This window comes from Heloderma suspectum, chromosome 7 (genome assembly GCF_057233095.1).
Source record: "Heloderma suspectum isolate Gila_16-S chromosome 7, 16-S_ref, whole genome shotgun sequence".
NCBI lineage: Eukaryota > Metazoa > Chordata > Lepidosauria > Squamata > Helodermatidae > Heloderma > Heloderma suspectum.
This window is the reverse complement of record NC_139464.1, coordinates 96,694,337-96,718,059: the sequence shown is the minus strand read 5'-3', so window position 1 is coordinate 96,718,059 and position 23,723 is coordinate 96,694,337.

The following is a 23,723-nucleotide window of genomic DNA, read 5'->3' as shown; positions in this document are numbered from 1 at the left end:
TTTAAATTCTTTCATAAATCAGGGAATTGCTTTCAAAGACCTTGTTGTGGTCTCTCTCTGGACTCCCTCAGCTTTTGGGTTTTCCTAAGCACCGAGAGTTCTATGTGAAAAGATCCCTCTGGTATGCGTCCAGTTTACATGTATGTGATATGCACCTCCACGTAACACAAAGCATACTTCATAGATTCATAGAGTCACAGAATCATAGGGTTGGAAGGGGCCTACAAGGCCATCGAGTCCAACCCCCTGCTCAATGCAGGTATCCAAGTCAGAGCATCGCTGGCAGATGGCTGTCCAGCCTCGTCTTGAATGCATTCATTCATAACATCAGGGATGCTGGCTGACCTTCTCCCTATGAGGGAAGCTTACAGCAGCTGGGCTTGTTTGGCTGGGTTTCTGGGAAGGCATTCTTGTTGCGGTTAACAGTAAGCAAACACAGAGATCATTGTGTACAATGATGTAGATTTAAAAAATTATATCTGTGGACTTGAACCAAGGAATTGTTACCTTTTTTTTTTAGAAAGAACTTTATGTACAAACAGAACAGATCAAAACAAAACACAGAAACAATTGTAACATTGGGCTGGGCACTGGCTGGCTGCAGGCCTCAGTTCGTAGGAGGATGCAATTCCCACTCCATGGCCTCCACCCTTCTTTGAAGATCATCACCTGTGTGTAGAAAGAGAAGAATAAAGCACAATGGTAATATGCATCTTGCAGGCAGAGTTGTTAGCTCAGGTCAGGTGCCATTCTGTAGTACCACTTACAGGTCCTGCTGAGCCTCTGGACGTCTCTCATCAGACGCATCAGGAGCACAAGAGGAGGGGCTTCATCTGTGGAAGAAGGGTGGCCTTCCTCCACAGATGCTGCTCCTCTTGCTGCTTGCTCTTCGATCTCCTCCTCCTCCTCTTCCTCCTCCTCTCGTTCCTCCTCCTCCTCTCTCCTCTCCCTCTCCACGGCCCTCAGTGCCTCCTCCGCCAGCAAGGCACGATGCGCAGCTGTGGGATGTCACAGTATCAGAATGAATGCATTTATATATGTGGTGGTGAGTGAACAAAACCACAGTCATTGATTATCTGTCTATCACCATCCCCACTATCATAAGAACCACAGATTCTGTCCTCCCACCACAAGGTCTAATGATGAGGGGATAATTAGGGAGGCAGATTATACAGTACTGTCAGTTTTGGTGTGATGGGGACTGTTGGACTTCTGTAAACATGCACAGGATTGCACTTCTAGTCACCCCATTTCTACATTTGCAATGCCATGGTATTTATTTATTCTATTGATGCATTGCATAAATGCCACCTTTTTTCCTAGCGCAAGGAACCCAAGGTGGCTCACATTAGCCTCTTCCTCTCCATTCAACGCTCACAGCAACAACACTGAGGTAGGCTGGGGCTTTCTGACTGGGCCAAAGTCACCCAGTGAGCTTCCATGGCTGAGTGGACTATACCCAGATCTCCAAGCTCTCAGATGAACACTTGCTCATGAGTTAACTTGAGTGCCAATGTCTTGGTAGAAAGGTGGGGTGGGTGGGGTGCAAAAATTCAGCAATCACTACATGAAGAAGGATGACGTGCACACACCAAGAGGCTGGTCCTGTTGCTGCTGGGCTGGTGCCAGTGACCCTGTGTGCACTGTGCAGAGACCAGCAGCAGCATTTCCCTGGAAATGGACAGCGTGTCAGTGTGTAATATGAGTTGTAGCCAGGCCCACATAATCCTATGCATGTGGTTGTACAGGAAAAAGCAATGCAGCAGTTCCCAGGATCCCTTCAACCAGCAAAAGTGGCTGGAAGATGATGGGACCTTTTTCTGTCCAAGTTCAACAAGCATAGGATTGCAGGCTAAATGTCAGGATTTGTTTGTTTCCACATGAGACCACAAAGAGATAGCTTAATTTTCGGTACACATCCTTGTCTTCATATTTAGTTAAGCTTGATGATGGGATGGGATAACTATAACTTACCAGGCATATACCTCTGCAAAAATGGGGGCTGGCCTGCTTTGACCCACACTCTGTGGATGTGCCAGTAGTAGGCAGGGAGGTTGGACAGCGGTGCCCTCCTCTCGGCAGCAGCAATCCCCTCTCGGATGAAGGACTGCTTTAGTGCCTTCCATTTGGACCTCAATTGTCCAATTGTGCAATGGTGGCCCGCTCGCTCCATCCTTTTTATCCGGGCCCAATAAAGTTCATTGCAGCAGGAGCAGCTGCCAAAGAGCACTGCCACTGCCTCACTGCTCTTAATGTTGATGAGGAGGGCCTTGTTCTCCTCATGGTTCCACCTCCTGCCATGCACTGGTGCAGCCATTTTAGAGCAGCTACTACACACAAACACACACACACCAAGACAGCCACGCACAACCACCACTTAACTACACACACACAGACCAAACCAGACAAAAACACCACAACGCACAACTACACACACACACACACACACACACACAGAGACCAGACAAAACCACCACAATGCACAAACAACACTGATACAAGGAAATCCACTAAGCACCACCACTAACACACCACCACCACCACACAACAGAATTCCACCCACAAATCACCACACAGTTGCAAGTGCAAATGCAGACGACATTCAGGAAGTTAGCAGGAAGTTGACGACAGATTTTGTGGAAGCGGAGCTGCAGCCCCGTTTTTTTTTATTTGTGAGGCAGTTAGGTTAACAAGACCAGTAAACGCGAGGATCATCAAGCACAAATACACAGAAATTAATAAAATCACAGTCCCTGTCCCTGTCCGAGAAAACAAGACAGCGGGGGAGTGCACAGAGGGCGGGAAACATTTCGGGCAGCAACAAAAAAAATACGTAAATAATTACTAAAATAGTGGGAATGTTCTGGCCAAGGCAATCCCAACAATGGTGAGAGTGCGGCGGAAGCTACGGGGGGATTCCCCTTAGGGAGGAAATACGTAAGCAATCACAACAAGGGAGAGTGCGGCAGAAGTTACATAGGGTCAATGCCGGCTGACGGAAACTCGTAAATATTTGCGACGAATAGTCTTTCGCAGAATGGCGGAACAGGACGGGCGGCTGTTGGGCGCGGAGGATTTTTCAACGTTTGCTGCCATTTTATTTATGTAACTTGAGAGGCGGGGGGAAAAAACACAGTATTTCGGGGGTTTGTGGACAGCGGGACGGGACAGAGGACGCCAACTGCGGAAGTCAAGTGGAATGGTATGAGCACAATTCGTACATCCCTACGCAATTGTGCGGTAGTTTGAACACTCTTTGGCATTGCCCTTCTTTGGAATTGGAATGTAAACTGACCTTTTCCAGTCTTGTGGCCACTGTTGAGTGTTCCAGATTTGTTGGCATATTGAATGCAGCACTTTAACAGCATCATCTTTTAGGATTTTAAATAGCTCAGCTGGAATACTGTCATCTCCGCTAGTTTTGTTGTTAGTAATGCTTCCTAAGGCCCACTTGACTTCACTCTCTAGGATGTCTGGCTCAAGTTCAGTGACCGCACTATCATGCCTAGCAGGGACATTTAGATCTTTCCTGTATAGTTCTTCTGTGTATTCTTTCCACCTCTTCTTAATCTCACCTGCTTCTGTTAGGTTCCTGCCTTCTTTGTCCTTTATCATGCCTGTCTTTGCACAAAACGTTCCCTTGAGATCTCTGATTTTCTTGAAGAGATCTCTAGTCTTTCCCATTCGATTTCTTTGCATGGTTCATTTAAGAAGGCCTTCTTGTCTCTCCTTGCTCTTCTCTGGAACTCTGCATTTAGTTGGATATATCTTCCCCTTTCTCCCTTCCTTTTCGCTTCCCTTCTTTCCAAGCTACTTGTAAAGCCTCATCAGACAGCCACTTTGCTTTCTTGCATTTCTTTTTCTTTGGGATGGATTGAGTTACTGCCTCCTGAACAATGTTGCAGACCTCTGTCCATAGTTCCTCAGGCACTCAGTCTATCAGGTCTAATCCCTGAAATCTATTCCTCACCTCCACTGTATATTCATCAGGGATATGATTTAGGTCATACCTGAATGGTTTAGTGGTTTTCCCTACGTTCTTCAGTTTAAGCGGAAATTTTGCAATAAGAAGCTCATGATCTCAGCCACAGTCAGCTCCAGGTCTTGTTTTGACTGACTGTATAGAGCTTCTCCTTCTTTGGCTGCAAAGTACATAATCAATCTGGTTTCGATATTGACTATCTGGTGATGTCCATGTGTAGAGTCGCCTCTTGTGCTGTTGGAAAAGAGTGTTTGCTATGATTAGCGTGTTCTCTTGGCAAAACTCTATTAGCCTTTGTCCTGCTTCATTTTGTACCAAGGCCATGCTTGCTTGTTATCCTGGGTATTTCTTGACTTCCTACTTTAGCATTCCAATCCCCTATGGTGAAGAGGACATCTTTTTTGGGTGTTAGTTCTAGAAGGTGTTGTAGGTCTTCATAGAACTGATCAACCTCAGCTTCTTCGGCCTCAGTGGTTGGGGCATAGACTTGAATTACTGTGATGTTGAATGGTTTGCCTTGGATTCATACTGAGATCATTCTATCATTTTTGAGATTGTACCCCAGTACCGCTTTTCCCATGCTTTTATTGTCTATGAGTGCTACTCCATTTCTTCTAAGGGATTCTTGCCCACAGTATATAATGGTCAGGTCACCTGAATTAAATTTGCCCATGCTTGTCCATTTTAGTTCGCTGATTCCCAAGATGTCGATGTTCAATCTTGCCATCTCATGTTTGACCACCTCCAGCTTACCTTGATTCATTGATCTTACATTCCAGATTCCTAAACAATATAGTTCTTTATAGCATCGGATTTTCTTTTCACCACCAGACACATCCACAGCTGAGTGTTCTTTCAGCTTTGGCCCAGCCGCTTCACTCTTTCTGGCGCTTCTTGGAAATTGCCTCTGCTCTTCCCAAGTAATATATTGGACACCTTCTGACCTGAGGGGCTCATCTTCCAGCATCATATCTTTTAGCCTTGTGATATGTTCCATGGGGATTTCTTGACAAGAATACTGGAGTGGGTTGCCATTTCCTTCTCCAGTGGACCACATTTTGTCAGAACTCTCTGCCATGACCTGTCCATTTTGGGTGGCCCTGCACGGCATACCTTATGGCTTCACTGAGTTACGCAAGCCCCTTCACCACAACAAGGCAGTGATCCATGAAGGGGACAGTAAGACTTACTTCTGAGCAAACAAGCACAGGACACTTTCTCATGTGTTTACTGTGATAAGTCTGTTTCATCCCATTTCTACTTGAAATGTGTGTGTTTGTTAAAAAGTCTGCATGAAAATGCACATTTATAAACTTATTTTTAAAAGTTGTTTCTGTCAAAGTACACATTTCTAATCCTATCAGATTGTCATTATTCTTATTTAAATACATCTTGATACTTTTTTTCATCCAAGAACTGTGCCAGAACATTTGGAAAAATGGGTGGATTACTACATTTCAATCTGGGGCGTGGGGGTAAACTCCATTCATATCAGAATTTGCAAAGAGTGGATTCATCAAGCATTCCTAGATTGGGCTGCATGAGAGGTGAGCAACCTAATGATTGCTTATATCGTTATGATAATATTGACTCTATCTCACTCATTGAATTCCCCTTTCAATCTGAAATCAGAAAATAACCTTTCCAGAGCAGGTCATTTGAGCAAATTATGACCAGCAGGCTGGGGCATGGTCTATAGAAGCATTCAACAATCTACAACTTCTTAGTGACAAATCCAATTTCCATTTCCATTTATAGCAAGATAATACTCTCATCAACGCTATTTGTGTTGCCCTTATTTTCGCCGTAGTCTACGTAAATCTTTACGTAGACTACAGCGACCAAATAAGGAACGCGAATGGCAGCTCCCTATGGCGGCCGCCATTTGCGTACGCGCTTTTTTTTTTTTTTAAGTCACCCGTGATAGGCTACGTGATGATTAACGTAGCCTATCACGGCTGACTTTGCAGATCTAGCTGTGATAGGCTACATAAATCGTCACGTAGCCTATCACGGGGCGTTTTTTGTTTTTTTTTACTTTTCTGTTGAAGTTCGCGGCCGGGGAGACGGGGCGCTTCTCCCCGGCCTGAATTTCGGCCGGGCGAGGCGGGAAGCCTCCCCCCCGGCCTGAATTTCGGCTGGGCGAGGCGGGAAGCCTCCCCCCCAGCCTGAACTTCGGGGGGAGAAGTGAAGTGCCTCCCCTCCCACTGCGAAGCAAGCTGCGAGACCAGGTAAGTGACTTTCGTACATCCCTAGTTATAACTGAAACCAAACAATAGATAATCAACACCTGATTTGTATTAGAACTAAGATTTAACAGACCAAGACTCATGAGATAACAAGAAGCAGAAAACATCAGGAATGGGCATTTTTTGCAGTTATTATAGTAACACTGAAATCTAATAAAAAATAAAATCACAGTAATTACATGAGTGTAAAAGCACAATTTTCAGAGTCAGAAACATAATAAAGTGTTTGGGATTAGGGGTGTATGAAATACTCACCCCGTTCCATTTTGTGGTGTCTGCTGTGGGGGGAGGCAATCCGTCCCTCTCCCCTGGAATCCTGGCTAGCCGGCTCCGCTCCGCATCAATTCCGTGGAGCCACTGGCCGGCTCTGAAGCCCCAGTGATATGGCCGCCATTGCCATATCTTTGGCTGGACTGACGTACTGTGGATGCAAATGGCTCCCGGTCTAGTGGACGCCATTTGCGTCCCTGCTCTTTGATGTGATATGACTATGTAAATCTTTATGTAGCCTATCGCACAAAGGAACAGGGACACAAATACACCATTTGAATCCCTGTTTTTTCACGCAATAGGCTACGTAAAGATTTATGTAGCCTATCACATCAAAGAGCAGGGTTGCAAATGGTGGAGCGGACGCCATTTCCATCCCCAGTCCATCAGTCCAGCCAGCAATATGGCAATGGCAGCCGTATCGCTGGGGCTTTGGAACCGGCGGCAGGCAGGACCCGGCCAGCAAGGACTTCATGGGGAGGCGGAGGTAGAATATCTGATCTTCCATAGACTTCGAGGGGCCATATTCAATAGAATCCGCCCTCATTGGGGTCCATGGAGGATTTCTCAGACATCCCTATTTGGGATGGAGGACTGGATAGGGCTGGCGGGGAATTCTGCCATGGATTCCAGTGAGGTCGGATTCTTTAGAATCCAGCCCTCCAGAATCCGTGGTGGAATGGTCTCCTGCCCCCCCACCCCCTGCAGAATCCCCCCGGGATGGCACTTACCTGGGGCGGATGCGGTGGATTTGGCGGTAGCGGCTCCGGCGGTGGCAGCAGCAGCTCCGGCGGCTGGTCTCCTGGCCAGCCGCGGCAGGGCTGCTGCAGCCGCCATTGCTATCCTTGGACCGTGATAGGCTATGTAAGAATTTACGTAGCCTATCATGGCTAACCTAAAAACAAAAACAAAAACAATGCAGCATACGCAAATGGCGGCTACGGCGGCCTCCATTTGCATTCTCTATTTTTCACCGATTTATCTTATGTAAATATTTACGTAAATAGCAGGAAAAAAGGGGAACGCAAATAGCGTAGTGGACGCTATTTGCATTCCTTTATTTTTCGCAGTTCTAACCTAGAACGGTGAAGAAGAACGTTCTAACCTCTTACGTAGGCTAGAATGGTGAAAAATAAAGGAACGCAAATAGCGTCCACTACACTATTTGCGTTCCTCTTTTTTTCCGCCGTATTTTAGGGATGGACGAAAGTCACTTACCTGATCCCAAAGCTTGCTTCGCGGTGGGGGGAGGCGCTCTGTCCCTCCCCCCGAAATTCTGGCGGGGGGGAGGCGCCCCATCCCTCCCCGCCAAAATTCTGGCCGGGGGGGAGGTGCCCTGTCACTCCGGCTGTGAATCCTCTAGTCCTGCTGGGACACAAATGGCGGCGGCTGTAGCCACCACCGTTTGCGTCCCTGAAGCCAGCCGTGATAGGCTACGTAAATGTTTACATAGTCTATCATGGCTGATTTTGAAAAAAAAAAGCATGTACGCAAATGGCGGCGCCCATGGGCGCCGCCATTTGAGTTCCTTATTTTGGTACGTGTAGTCTACATAAAATTTACGTAGACTACGGCGAAAATAAGGGCAATGCTATTTGCGTTGCCCTTATTTTCACTGTAGTCTACGTAAATGTTTACATAGACTAGACGTGCCAAAATAAGGAACACAAATGGCGGCGCCCATGGGCGCCGCCATTTGCGTATGCACGGTTTTGTTTTTTGTTTTTTTACTCAGCCGTGATAGGCTACGTAAACATTTATGTAGCCTATCATGGTGTTTTTTTTAAATCTAGCCGTGATAGGCCACGTAAATCTTTACATGGCCTATCATGTTTGTTTGTTTGTTTGTTTTACTTGGAAATGGCGGCGGCGGCGGCAGCAGTTCGGAAGACCGGCCACCACAGCCGCCACCGCCAAACTACCGCCGAACCGCCACTGGAGCTGCCGCCGCCGCCAGGGACATTCAAGCAAGGTAAGTCCCGTCCTGTGTGGGTGGGGGGGCAGACCATTTCTCCCCCAATTTTGGGGGGCTGAATGCGCTGGCATTCGGCCTCCCTGAGATTCGTGGAGAAATTCTCTGACATCCCTAGTTAGGGATGTACGAAAGTGACTTACCTGTTTGTGGATTATGTTTAGGGGGGGAAGGCATTCCATCCCTCCTCCCAGAATCCTCGACAGGGGGGAGGCACTCCATTCCTCCCCCCCGGAATCCTGGAATGGCCGGCTGTGCTCCGCAGCAGCTCCGCGGAGCCGCCGCCATTTGCATTCCTTCTTTTTCGCCATCTTAATCTACGTAAATATTTACGTAGACTATGACGGTGAAAATAAAGGGGAATGCAAATAGCGTAGTGGGCGCTATTTGCATCCCTTTTTGATTCACCGTTGTAGCCTACGTAAATCTTTACGTAGGCTAAAATGGTGAAAATAAAGGGGACACAAATAGCGCCCGCTACGCTATTTGCGTTCCCCTTTATTTTTGCTGTCATAGTCTACGTAAATATTTACGTAGACTAAGACGGCCAAAAAGAAGGAATGCAAATGCCGGCGGCTGTAGCCGCCACCATTTGCGTACTTGGGTTTGTTTTTTTTAAACCCAAGCAGCCATGATAGGCTACGTAAAGATTTACGTAGCCTATCATGTCTTTTTTTTTTTTAAACCCACCCAGCCATGATAGGCTACGTAAATCTTTATGTAGCCTATCACGACTTTTTTTTGTTTTACCAAGACTGGAAATGGCGGCGGCGGCAGCCAGTCGGAAGACCAGCCGCCGCCGCCACAGCAGCTGCCGCCCGGAAGATTCTCTCCAGGTAAGTCTCGTCCCAGGGGGGATCCACGGGGGGGGGGGTGGCAGGCCATTCCGACACAGATTTCGGAGGGCCAAATGCACTGGCATTCGGCCTCACCGAGATCCGTGGCGGAATTCTCTGCCATCCCTATGGGAGATGCATTTCAAACTTTTAATATGGTGGGGAAAGACTGCACAAAAGCTGGGAAGCCACCCAATGATTGGTGGCTGATGGAAGATGGAGCCAGGGGGAATATCCTTCTGGAGAACCCCCCAGAGAGTCAGATTTGGCCCCTGTCCCTAAGGTTCTGCACCCTTGTTTTAGGGAAACAGCTAGGCTACTTTCCAACATGAGGGTGGGGCAAATCTTACCGATCTCTGCTAATACTGTGTCAGGATTTCGCTATTATTTATTTAATTTATATCCCTATTTATCTAAGCATTTATATTCTGCTTTTCTAGCATCCAGTGTGGCTTACAACAAAGGGGGGTGATGGAGGGATGGGCTGTGACAGCAAAACAAAAAGCAATGACATCCTGGGAAAATCAGTGCTTCCACTTATTTATGGCACACCTTTTCTGGTGCTAACAGTAGCCTATATGTTCACACAGCAAAAGGGGCACCATCAAAAATGTTTCCATGTGGAAGAAGAGGGGAAGAGAGGGCTAGCCTAGAGTTCAACCCTCCCCCAAGGTTAGCCAAGGTTGAGACGCCCCGTCCCCAGGGATGATCAGACAAAAAAGACAGCAGTCAAGGCTAATCGATGGAGAGGAGGGAGAGGCGCAACCTATTTCTAGAACCAGCAACTGACTGTGCCACCCTGCATGCTGTGCCTGGACATCAGAGCTTTGCTGTGAAGGGAGAGGCTGAGAGGTGATTTATGGAGTAATAGTGGGAGATAGAGCTGAGTTTGAGAGTGAAGAGGCCGAGCCCTGAACAGTGAGCTTCTAGTTCTTCTGCCATTCTATAAATCATAAACTGCATCTTTTTAGTCCATTTGGGACTCTTTTTGACATTATTCTTTAATGTCATAATGGATTGCCTTCAGCTACACACAGAAAGATATTCTCAGAGAGAAAAATGCACACACACACACACACACACACACTTTTCCAGGGGGTCTTGAGCTCTACATTCATTTGCTGCAGTGAGTACTTGCACCAGCAAAACAGCTTTCTTGGGGAGGGCAGTGGCGGCGGTACATATTCTTACTAGGTGATAGATATAGAGAACAAATTCAAATGTTTCCACAGCCAGTTGGAGCCATGACCACACAAAAGTGTGATCTTCTGCTGGCAACCACACAACTATATGAATCAGGCCAATATGAGATAAAGTCCAACACAAATGCCCTACCCCCACATCCGGCTCACCTGGCCGTGGGGGGGGCATTTGGGGTGGGCGGGGAAGAAGATGACTTGGACTGCCATTGGGCAGCCCTTCCCGCCATTCAGGGGGAGGAGGGGCTGGAGGGTGCTTTGCTCGTGTTCTCGCGCCCCTCTCCCCTCAGTCTCTTCTGGCGCTGCTCGCTGCCGGTCAGTGGCAGAGCGACCAGCGCCTTACTGTGGCCTCGGCTTCCCTGGCAGCATGCCAGTAGTAGCCTCAGCAGCGGCCCCAACAGCTCAGCATCATGCCTCCCCAAAAAGGGCAGGGCGGCAAGAAGGGAAAGGGCAGGGTCCCTAGGCTCCCCACAAATGGACCCAGGGGAGACAAGATTCTTCTTCTGAAGATGAGGTGGGCCCTGACTTGGCTGTGATCCTGGCTCGCTTGGAGGCCATAGAGCAGGGCAACAGGATCGTGCCTCCTCCCCCCGCTGGGCCAAATAAGTCCAGCGCCATGCAGCCTAAAGGAATGAGGCTATAGACACAGAGCTCTCTTTTGCATTCCATTTCAGCTCGTTTGGGCACCATAGAGGTGTCCTCCACACCCTCGTTAGCCCATTCAGGTCTGGAACATTGGCACGAGGATTTACATTCCTCGGCAACGGCTCAGGCAGAGACAGCAGGTCAACAACCATGAGTGCTCCAGGGGTCTCAGGTCTTGCTACCCAGGACCCAGGTGAGGAAAACGTTGCACCTCTACACACCGGGTCAGGCTCGGGGCCAGTAGGTCCTTGGGGATGGTTCCCTTGGTTCAATCTCCAGGGCTGGCCTTTCTCACTACCCCAGGGTGTCAGGCTTAACTCAAATGTGGGTGGCCCAGAGATTGTGTCAGAGACTCCTAGTCTCTCACCGCATGATGGGGCGGTGCCCTTGGTTCCAGCCGCAGTAATCCTCTGACTACAAGTCCTACTGTGGCTGTGGGGGTGGGGGTGCCCCCCACCTCACCACAGGCTGAATGGGGGCAGGCCTTTCCCCCTTTTCTGGCCCCATGCCCCCCCAGGTTTCAGCCTCACAAGGTGTGATGTCTCCTTCATCTTTGACGGCCACGGCGGCTTGCGCTAGCATGTGGCAGGAACCTGCAGGTAGGGGTGTCAGAGAATTTCTCGCTGAAACTTCGGGGGGCCGAGTGCCAACGTATTCGGCCCCCCGAAGTAGTTTCGGGGAGAAATTCTCCACACACACACACACCCCGCACCCCCCCAAGGATGGGACTTACCTTTCCCGAATGTCGCTCCCGGTGGCGGGTTGCAGCGGCGGTTCGGCAGAGCTTCGACAGGGGCGGGGGCGGCAGCCAGTCTTTCGACCGGCTGCCGCCGCCGCCATTCCAAGAAAAGTAAAAAAAAAAAAACGCCCCCGTGATAGGCTACGTGACGATTAATGTAGCCTATCACAGCTAGATTTGCAAAGTCAGCCGTGATGGGCTACGTAAATCGTCACGTAGCCTATCACGGGGCGCTTTTTTTTTTTTTTACTTTTCTGTTGAAGTTCGTGGCCGGGGAGATGGGGCGCTTCTCCCTGGCCTGAATTTCGGCCGGGCGAGGCGGGAAGCCTCCCCCCCCCCCGGCCTGAATTTCGGCCGGGCGAGGCAGGAAGCCTCCCCCCCCGGCCTGAACTTCGGGGGGAGAAGCGAAGCGCCTCCCCCCCACCGCGAAGCAAGCTGCGAGACCAGGTAAGTGACTTTCGTACATCCCTACCTGCAGGACAGATGCAGAGGCTGTTCCCGCGCTTCCGCCTGTGCAGACGGACCCCCAGGTTGCTCACCCACCTCAGCCTACTCCTGCGGACCTGCAGGCAGTACTGCCGGACCCTTTTGCTAACCTGGCAAGGGTGCAATGCCTACTGGCACCACTTCTCTGATAGGTTTCCACCTGACCCAAGCCACTAGGGACAAGATCCTGTGGGGGGAATTCATTGATATTTTTTCCTTGCTATTCCAAGAACTGGAATATGTCGACAATGACAAATCTAAGGAAAGAGAGCTCCAAAGGAGCAAGGGGAAAAAGGTGGCCCACACCTGGTCAAATTGGCTACCAGGTTTTCTAATTTATTATTATTATTATTATTATTATTATTATTATTTATTTCATTTCTATACCGCCCAATAGCCGAAGCTCTCTGGGCGGTTCACAAAAATTAAAACCAAACAACACACAATAAAACAATTTAAAATATATAGAACATTAAAACCACAATATAACAATACAACCACAATAAAACCTAGCAGCAGTACAGGAGTTTAAAATACAGATTTAAAACAGCAAAGATAAAAATTTAGAAAGCTAAAATGCTAAAATGCCTGGAAAAATAAAAAGGTCTTCATCTGGTGCCGAAAGGAGTACAATGTAGGTGCCAGGCGAACCTCACTAGGGAGCTCATTCCAGAGCCGGGGTGCCACAACAGAAAAAGCCCTCCTCCTAGTAGCCACCCACCTCACTTCCTTTGGCAGGGGCTCACGGAGAAGGGCCGCTGATGATGATCTTAAGGTCCGGGCAGGCACATATGGGAGGAGGCGATCCTTCAGGTAACCTGGCCCCAAGCCGTTAAGGGCTTTAAATGTTAACACCAGCACTTTGAATCGGGTCCGGAAATGGACTGGCAGCCAGTGCAGCTGGAAAAGTACTGGCATAATATGAGCTCACAGGCCAGTCCCTGTTAACAATCTTGCTGCCCTATTTTGGACCAGCTGAAGTTTCCAGACCGTTTTCAAAGGCAGCCCCACGTATAACGCATTGCAGTAATCCAGATGAGAAGTTATCAGAGCATGGATAACTGTAGCTAGGCTATCTCTGTCCAGATAAGGGCGTAGTTGGTATACCAGCCGAAGCTGATAAAAAGTGCTCCGTGCCACTGAGTTCACCTGTGCCTCAAGTGACAGTTCTGGATCCAAGAGCACCCCCAAACTACGAACCTGATTTATGCTGGAACCGTACAGCAAAGTTTCCCGGACTGCGGGTGGGTTCTCACAAAATACATGGACATTATTAACAGGGCATACACAGAGTATAAGGGTGGGGTCTGGCTGGCAAATGATGAGGCCTTTCACCGGATGGCCGCAATTGACCCATCTACGTGATGGGACCTTAAGGATCAGGACCTCTGGCTGCGATACATGACCCCATCCCGACCAGGTTTTGGCAATAGATCTAACAGCAGTGACATCTTGGCCAAGCATACACCCATATCGGCCTCAAGGCCGCTTGCGGGGCAGGGGGTTCAATACTGGGGGCTGTGCTGGGAATACAGTTCCAAGGGCTCTTGCTCTCAGAACCCATGTAGGTTTCACCATGAATGTTCCATTTGTGGCAGACAGTACTCCTGCACCTCTTGCCATTGCACTAGGGGCTGGCAGGGACTCATACGGGACCTACAGGGAGGCAGAAAAGCTGAAGGCGGGCAACAGTCCCCTCCAAAAGGGGCCCAGTCCAGTTAAGATTGGGCCTCTCCTGCAACTATTAGGGCACTACACGTGCAAGGCAGATACCGTCTATCTCGAGCAGGGCTTTAGGCATGGTTTCAGGATTCCTTTTCGGGGACGACCAAGGGCGCAATCCTCTAGAAATCAGAAATCCGTCATGGCCATGCAGCAGTTGGTACAGTACAAGATTGACAAGGAAGTGCTCTTGAGCCAGGTTATCGGCCCATTCACTTCACCCCAATTCCTAATCTACGCATGTCACCCCTGAGTATAGTACCGAAGAAATCCTCTGGGGAGTCCAGGTTAATTCATAACCTCTCCTTCCCCAATCTGGGTCGGTTAATGACAAAATTCATGACCATCTATGCTCAGTTCTCTAGACTTCCTTCAACGTGGCTGTTTCCATGGTCCAGGCTTTTGGTTACGGGGCTCTGATGGGGAAATGCGATATAAAGTCCGCCTTTCACATTTTACCCATCAGCCCTTTGGACTTTGACCTTTTGGGGTTCTGTTTCCAAGATAAATTCTATGTGGACTGGGTCCTCCCAATGGGGTGCTATAAATGGCTATATCCCGTGCCATGTTTGAGAGGTTCAGCACATTTTTGGAATGGGCTGTTAAAGACAGGCCTGGCATGCAGAGCATTGTCCATTACTGGGACGACTTCCTGTTTGCCAGGCCTGGAGATTCCCTTCTATGTAGGGATGTACGAAAGTCACTTACTTTTTCGTGTTGGGGGGGAGGCGCTCCGTCCCTCCCCCCAGAATCCTTGATGTGGGGGAGGTGATCCGGTCCTCCCCCCCAGAATCTTGCCCAGCCAGCTCCACTCCGCCGCGGCTCCACAGAGCAGCTAGCCAGGGCCATCCACAGCTGGATTTCCAGCCGCAGATGGGCTGCTGCAGACGCAAATGGTGGCCACCATAGTGGCCGCCATTTGCATGTAGCCAGGCTGCTGTGATAGACTACATAAGTATTTACGTAGTCTATCACAGCAAACCCCCCAAAAAAACCGGCGTACACCAATGGCGGTGGCTACAGCGTCCGCCATTAGCATTCCCTGTTTTTCGCCGTTTTATCATACGTAAATATTTACGTAGGCTATTACAGCGAAAAAAAGGGGAACAATACCGTAGCGGGCACCATTTGCATTCCTTTTTTTTCCGTCGTTCTAGCTTACGTAAATATTTATGTAGACTAGAACGGCAAAAGAAAAAGGAACACAAATAGCGCCCACTACGCTATTTGCGTTCCCCTTTTTTCCACCATAATAGCCTATGTAAATATTTATGTAGGCTAGAACGACGAAAAATAGGGAATGCAAATGGTGGCCGCCGTAGCTGCCGCCATTTACGTAAGCTGGTTTTTTTGTTTTTTTTTGGGGGGGGTTAGCCGTGATAGGCTACGTAAATACTTAAGTAGCCTATCACAGCTGCAAGAACACCAATGGTGACCGCAGCAGCCCGGCCACAGCTGGCCAGGAGACCAGCCGCCGGAGCCACCGCCACCACCGGAACCGCTGCCACCGAATCTGCCGCATCCACCCCAGGTAAGTTCCGTCCTGGGGGGATTCCGTGGGGGGCAGGGGGCAGGAGGCTGTTCTGCCACGGATTCCTCACTGGAATCTGTGGCGGAATTCTCTGCCATCCCTACTTCTGTGCACCAACTTGATGCAGGCCTTCGGCGCTCTGGCAGCTGAGCTTGGGGTTCCATTGGCACACAAAAAAACAGAGGGTCCGGCTCCGGTCTTAATTCTTAATTCTTGGGGATTGAACTGGATACTCTTAATCAGTGTTACCGGCTTCCAAAAGACAAATGTGCGGTGCTGCGCATGAAGCTCCTGGCAATTTTGCATTCTAGCAAGGTGACTTTGCAGGCTTTGCAAGAGTTAGTAGGTGAAAATCTAAATTTTGCATGTAAGGTGGTTGCTCCTGGCCGGGCCTTCGTGCGAAGGCTATGCAGGGCAATGCAGGGTCTATGGGGGCCTCATCACTGAATGAGGGTCACAGCCACTATGCGCTTGGATATGGGGGTCTGGGTTCAGTTGCTGAAGGAATTTAATGGTATCTTGTTTTGGAGGCATGAGTTGCTCCACAAAGCTGACCTTCAGATTCATTCCAATCCTACTGGGGCACTGGGCTTTAGCATCATATGGCTAGACTGTTGGTGCTTTGGGCGGTGGCCTGAGTGCTTGATAGCAGCCGGAATTTGCAGGGATCTTACATTCCTGGAGTTTTTTCCCATTTACGTGGTGGTCCACCTCTCGGCTGACCAATTAGCCAACTCCGTGGTTCTATTCTGGTGTGACAACCTAGCCACTGTTCATGTCATTAAACCCTGACATCTGGAAACCACAGGGTTATGTCATTGGTAAGAGTTTTTACACTCCACTGCCTGCAACATAATATCCTGTTCCATGCCCACCACATGCCTGGCTTGGACAATTCAACAGCCAACGCTTTGTCACGTAACCAAATCAATAGGTTTCAAGAGTTAGCACTGTGGGCTCGTCCACTCTCAGACCCCATGCCCGCTGCTCTATGGGAGATTGGCAGACTGAAGTTGAGCATGCCATGATGAACTACATAGCTCCCAGCACTAGGCCTGCCTACGACAAAGCAGGTAGGGAGTTCTGGGCCTTCCAGAACGACTTTCAGTTGCATCACACGTGGCCCATTCCAGTGGATCACCTTCTGCAATTTTGTGTGTATTCCAGGAACCAGGGGCTGGCGGCCAGGACCATAAGTGGAAAGCTGGTCATGTTGTCCTTCTGGTCTAAAGCCAGGGGTATAAGCAACTCCATGGCTGATTTCAGGGTGTGACGCACCGTACAGGGCTGGGCTAGATTGTCACCTGCACAGGTGGACCCTAGGCACCCCCTTTCTCCGGATACCTTGTTGGGTCTTCGCAGATTTTGGCCATCCATTTGTGCTTCATACTATGAGGCTACATTGTTCCATGCTGCGGCCTTAATGGCCTTCTTCGGGGCCCTCTGGATTTCCGAATTAGTTTGGGCATCCAAAAGTGACAGGTCAGGAAGGGCCTTGAGATATTCAGACGTCCAGGGCAGTCCGGATATTGTTCATCTTCAAATTCGGAGATCCAAGACTGACCAGCAGGGAAAGGGTGTGACAGTAGCCTTCCATGCAGCCCAAGCTGAGGAATTATGCCTGGTCAGTGTCTTAAGGAACTTTTTGGGTCTGCATGGGTCAGCGGACGGCCCATTATTCTGTCACTCTGATGGTTCCCTGGTGACAAAGTTCCAATTTTGGACCATCACCAAATCGGCACTAGGGATGTCAGAGAATTCCACCACGGATCTCGGTGAGGCCGAATGCCGGTGCATTCGGCCCCCCAAAATCTGTGGCGGAATGGCCTGCCACCCCCAGATCCCCCCCGGGATGAGACTTACCTGGGGTGGATGTTCCGGGAGGCGGCGGCTCCAGCAGCGGCTTTGGCAGCAGCGGCTTCAGCGGCTGGTCTTCCGACTAGCTGCCGCCGCTGCCATTTGCAGTCTGGTTGTTAGGGTTTGTTTGTTTTTACAGAGACATGGTAGGCTATGTAAAAACTTATGTAGCCTATCACATCCCAGTTTAAAAAAAAAAATGCATACGCAAATGGTGGCGGCTACGGCTGCCGCCATTTGCGTTCCTCATTTTTCGCCGCTATTTGCGTTCCTCTTTATTTTCGCCGTAATAGTCTACGTAAATATTTACATAGAGTAAGACAGTGAAAAATAAGGAACGCAAATGGTGGCGGCCATAGCCGCCACCATTTGCATACGCCATTTTTTTTTTTTTTACCCAGCAGCCACCACGGCCGGAAATCCGGCTGCGGCTGGAAATCCGGATGCAGACGGCCCTGGCCTGGCCGGCTGCTCCGTGGAGCCGCCCGTCGAGGATTCCGGGGGGGAGGACCGGATCGCCTCCCCCCCGTCGAGGATTCTGGGGGGAGGGACGGAACACCTCCCCCCCACCATGAACAGAATCTGCAAAAAGGTAAATGACTTTTGTACATCCCTAATCGGCACTGGGAACCCTTGGCCTGGGTGGTTTCCGATTTGGAACACATTCTTTCCGGATTGGGGCAGCTTCCACAGCTGCCTTATTGGGTTTCTCGCAGGATCAGGTGAAGACGGTAGGTAGATGGTGCTCTCGGGCCTTCCGGTCGTATGTGTGTGGATTGGCTGTCTGATTGAAAGCTTGGTTTTCTTGTGCTTATTGTTATCGCTTTCCTTAGATCGTTGGAGTAGAGAAGCACCAGTGTGGGTACTCATATGTGGGCACAGCATGGTGTTTTGGGCTGCCCAGAGGGCTTTCACATCCAGCTGCGGATCACAGCTAGGATTGTCCAGGTGTGTCACTGTGCAGTGGCTTGCCAGACGTGGCATGCGGTGGGAGCGTTTTCTGTCCACACTATTCCATCAAGGTCGGGTTGAGCTTCCCCCGCAGGTCTTGTTGCTGCATTTGGGAGGGAATGATTTGGGATGTGTTAAAGGCTACGACCTGATTGTGAAGGCCTTTGTCGATTTCCAGGAGATATGCCTAAGATGGCCCAGGGTAATCATTCTATGGTCTTGTTTGCTTCCAAGGATCACATGGAAGGCAGTCAGTATGGGTGCCATTGAGAAGACTCAGCGGAAGGTCAACAGAGAGGTTGCCTTGGGGTTACACGAACTTGGTGATGGAGTCATCACTCATCAGGAAATTCAATGGACTCAGAGGGAGCTCTACAGACAGGATGGGGTGCATCTGTCTGATGCAGGAAATGACATCTTCCTCTCAGATCTGCAAAGGGGCCTGCGGGAAGTTCTTCTGCGCAGGTCAGGGGGTGTCTGACAAGCAATAGGCTTGTCACTCCCTGTGGCAGTTAGGACAGGCCAAGAATCATAGAATAGTAGCAAGGTTGGAAGGGGCCTACAAGGCCATCGAGTCCAACCCCCTGCTCAACGCAGGAATCCAAGTCAGAGAATCCCTGACAAATGGCTGTCCAGCCTCGTCTTGAAAGCCTCCAGTGTGGGAGAGCCCACAACTTCCCCAGGTAATTGGTTCCATTGTCTACCTATTGTCATAAGAGAATGAGCTTAGGGATGGTGAGCATTCAGAGGCACCTTACGGTGACAGGCGATGCCCGAGGCCTCCTGCATGGGATTTGCAGCTCGGCGGGGGGATAAGGGTTGCCTGGGAGACCGACTCACCTCACTCACCCAGGAGCTGTGTGGCCCCGGGAAGGGGTGACATGGGAAGGTCTACCTCCCCCATGAGGGGCAGACCGGAGGGGTGGCAATGCAGGCATGCCACCCCTCAGGCTGGGAATGTTGTTGCCCGAAAGGTGCCAGCTAGCCACTGGCACAGGCAGGGCCCGTCCTATGTCTCCCCTTTGCAGTTATTTTAATAAATGTGGCCCAATTTCAATCCAAGATTTGTTGTCAGTCTCTTCATTACACTGTCTCCGCTCACAACGGTGATCCACCCATGGTTGTGTATAGAGCCAAACAGCTTTCACATCTATACCACTGTTTTGGCAAAATCATGAGTCTGTTTAACCGAACAAAAGCATCACCTTTTCGAAATGAAAAGAGGACTGACAGTATTATGCTCCAAATGGAGACGTTTGACAATTCTTTTGTGTTTGGGCAAAAATCAGAGTTTGACCTTTCATTTCAGTTTGGGATGAAAACAGACATGTGATGAGCACATATCTAGGATTCCATAAATGAATAAGATAGAAAAAACACCCCTTCTGACTCATAATTTCTGGATTGTGATGTTTTTAAGTGCTCTTGTTTAACTTTATAATAGAATTGGAAATCTGACTTTTGTCTGCTAACTCATAGCCTCTTCCCTTGACAAACAGCTTCTGAACAATTACTACTAAGCTGTAGGTTTATGAATCATGAGTTTTATATGCCCACCATAATACAACTATGAAACAATGAAGGTTATGCCCTGATTGAAATAGGATGTTCTGTTGAATGTGTTTCTCACTGTTAGGCTTCGGACTACATTTCTCTCAGTAAGGCTCCTTTAAGGCTGAATTCGCACAGGCATTTTTGATGCAGTGTCATTAGTTACCTCAAGGGGCCTTTCCATATCAGTTTTGAGTAGTGGACTTTTAATTTAAATGCATGACATTGGGAAAATGCATAGCAGGGGAGAATGGACATTTTCAGCAGGGTCCTTGATGTGGCAGGTGGCATATTCAAATGGAATGCTCACTCTGTGAAAGTGACACTGTGTTGGATCTTGAGACCTGCAATGAAAAGGAAGCTTGTGGCAGAGATTCCCCATTCCCTCTTTCACCTTGCAGTCCCCCCCTCCCTCCCCCCCACACATAAAACTATGTCCTGGGCATCATGGAGTTCTCTTGTAGACCATGGCATGCAATGAAAAAGGGGAATTGCCCAAAATTGAATGAGTAGAGTTGTGCTTATGGAAGGAGCCTTCCCCTGGTTTGGAGGAATTTCCACCACCCCCAGCAGCCCTTTTCACAGAACTGTCAAGTGGGGAGGACACAAAAGAGTGTTTCTCATGAGCTTGCTTCTCTTTTCCAAGCTTCCTTTCACTCACAGATCTCAAGATCCAAGCCACAAAAGTCAACTCATAGAATGTATATAGTGCTTTAGAGATGATGGCATTTGTGATCTAAGTAACTCTTTTAAAATAGGGCTGTGCAAAGCCTGTCCCCTTCATTGGACCCCGGTGCGGGGATGAGCAGAGAATGCTATTTGACTTCTGTTGGTGGGTTACAGTTACAGTAAGTTACAGTTATGAGGTAGTCCGGGGACTTTAGTCCATTTTTTGTCCTCTTCTTTTGTTTTTGTTCTTTTGTTTTTTGTTTTTTTTAACTTCTTTAAATGTAAAAGCTGCATCAACTTGTTGGGAAGCCCCACACATCCTGCCCCACACATTCAAAATGAGTCCAGAAGAGTGTCCTGGAACTGACATTCACTATATGATACCATAGTCATTTCCAGAGATATTCTTCTAGAGCCATTTTGAAAGCGTGTATTAGGAGCCACACTTCCTAGCTGCTCAGTGCTAGGGATGCTGGAGAATTCTGCTGCAAATATTCGCGTAGCCTATCGCGTGAAAAGCACGGATGCAAATGGCATCCGCTACGCCATTTGCGGCCATAAAGGTCTTAGTTTAAGCTAAATGCAGCCATTTATGGAACCTTAAACTAAGACCTTTACAGCCACAAATGGCATAGTGCACGCCATTTGCATCCGCAGTCAATCCGCCCAGCCAGCGATACAGTAATGGCAGCCATATTGCTGGTGCTCCAGAGCCGGCCGGCAGGGATTCCTCTTGGAGACGGAGGTAAGTCTTCCGATTCTCCACAGACTCCAGGGGGCCGGATTCTTTTGAAAATACTTTTTTATTCTATTTTTTATCTTTATAAATGAAATAAACAGTACCAACACCTAATCATTATCTAGAAAGCAAGAAAGAAAAAGAAAAATATATAAAAACGTTACTTAAGAGGATTACATTTAACCTCCATTACACACAAACTTCAAATACCATTCTACTTAAAAGTTATACCTATAACATTGCCAATATTACAATTCAGTACAGCATAGATAATCAGCCTTACGTTTCAATATATCATCAGCCTTATAGCAAGGGAGCAGGCCTACAATTCATTTCCAATAACCATATATTGCCTTTCACTTAACATATAATAGTAGAGCTTAACAATTTAACCAGCCAAAAATATTACTAACCAAAGTCTCATAATAATGATAGTAATAATAATAATAAAAAGGAAGGAAATTAAAAAGGATACGTAATAATAATAACAAATCACTAATACATTTTATGCTATTATATAAGAATAAAGCTTAAAATCAACGAGCCAGAAATATTACTAATCCTAGTATCATAATATTGATAATATTAATAATAATAATTAAAAAGAAAAGAATTATAAAGAATTTAAAAAAGAAGAAAAATACAACAATCACTAATTAATTTTGTACTATCTATATTTTAGATAGTATCATTTCCAAATATATAAATGAGTGTGCACATTTCTATACACCCTCAGACAATAGATTTAAGTACAGTATATCATATCCATTTTAAAGAGAAAGGATTTAAAAGAGAAAGAAAATGAGAGAAAAAAGACGGATATATATGAGCAGTTATCTCTGGCCTAGCCTGGATCTTACAGACTAAACATAGCCAATTGACAAAACATGTTTATAAATTCCAGTTCATGGGGCTGGAACAGAAGTCACGCATGTTTTCCCAATTAGCCACACCTCCGCCATTTCATGATTTAGAATCTTCTTCATCTGAGCTTCAGAAAAAAATACAAAATGTTGACCCCCAAAAAAGATTTCCGCCAAACGCAGGATATAATTTTTTGTGGAGATTCTTGCAAACTGGACTATAATCATATAATCAGTCCCTTTGGCATTTGGCACACAGAATGCCTGCTCAATATCAAGTAAATAATCAGATGACACAGGGAGTATCATATGCAGAAACTTATCTACAAAAGTAGACAAATTTACATCAGTAAGTAGATCTTTGATACCAATAATATGTACATTTGCCCTGTGCGTGAAAGCCTCAAGTTGGGAGATTCTGACAAATTGTTGTAAAAAGCTTGTGATGCAATCTCCTGTGCTTGCATCTCATTAACCTTCACCTCCATTTTTTGCCAAGAAGTGTTAATTAAGTCCACAGCCCCTTGCAGGGCGGTGATGGAATTTTGAATTGTATCCAACCTCCTAGCCTGTTCAGCAAATTGCAAAGACAAAGTTTTTATCAGAGCAAGTAACTCCTCTGTATTTTCACTTCTCGGAGCCTTTGCCATGGGAGGTATGGGGGGGGGGTCAGCGGAGATCCTGCTCCTTTTTTCCTCCTTGATGTTGCCATCCTTCTCTTCAAACAGATCTTGCAGGTCCTCACATATTGCTGGTATTCCTTAATCCATAAACACTGATAACTACATTTGGAACTCGTCAGCCCTGTGTTCCCCTAATTAGATTGGAGTTTCAAAACAACATTGAGTTTGAGTGATGTCTAAGCTCTGGCAGACTAACCTTGGAGTTCAACCCTTCTGCTGCTTTGTAAAATAAGCTGCTCTTCCAAGATTTCATCCAGATGCTGCTCTTGCTTCCCCTTTTAATTCCAGGGGAAGATGAAAAGGTTTTTCAACCTTTTAAAAGCTGTTTGAGATAGCGTCCCGCGGAGCCTCTGCAGAACGCTGCCAGGGTGACATGGCTCCGAACTGGAAGTCGGGGCCGTATTCTTTTGAATCCAGCCTCACTGGGGTCCATGGAGGCTTTCTCTCCCATCCCTATTCTAGATCCAGTACAAAGTAAATTACCAACCAAAAATCCTGTACCCACTAGTTCCTCTAAGGCAGTGCTGAATTTTGATCCTATAATTATAAACTTCCCTGGTGACTCTCTGTTGCAAGAGAATCCTGCAATGCTCAGCCTGCTCAACATAGGGATGTCAGAGAATTTCTCAACGAATCTCAGGGAGGCCGAATGGCAGCGCATTCGGCCCCCCGAAATTGGTGGAGAAATGGTCTGCCCCCACCGCCCTCCCAGGACGGGACTTACCTTGTTCGAATGTCCCTGGCGGCGGCGGATCTGGCGACAGTGCAGCGGCGGTGCA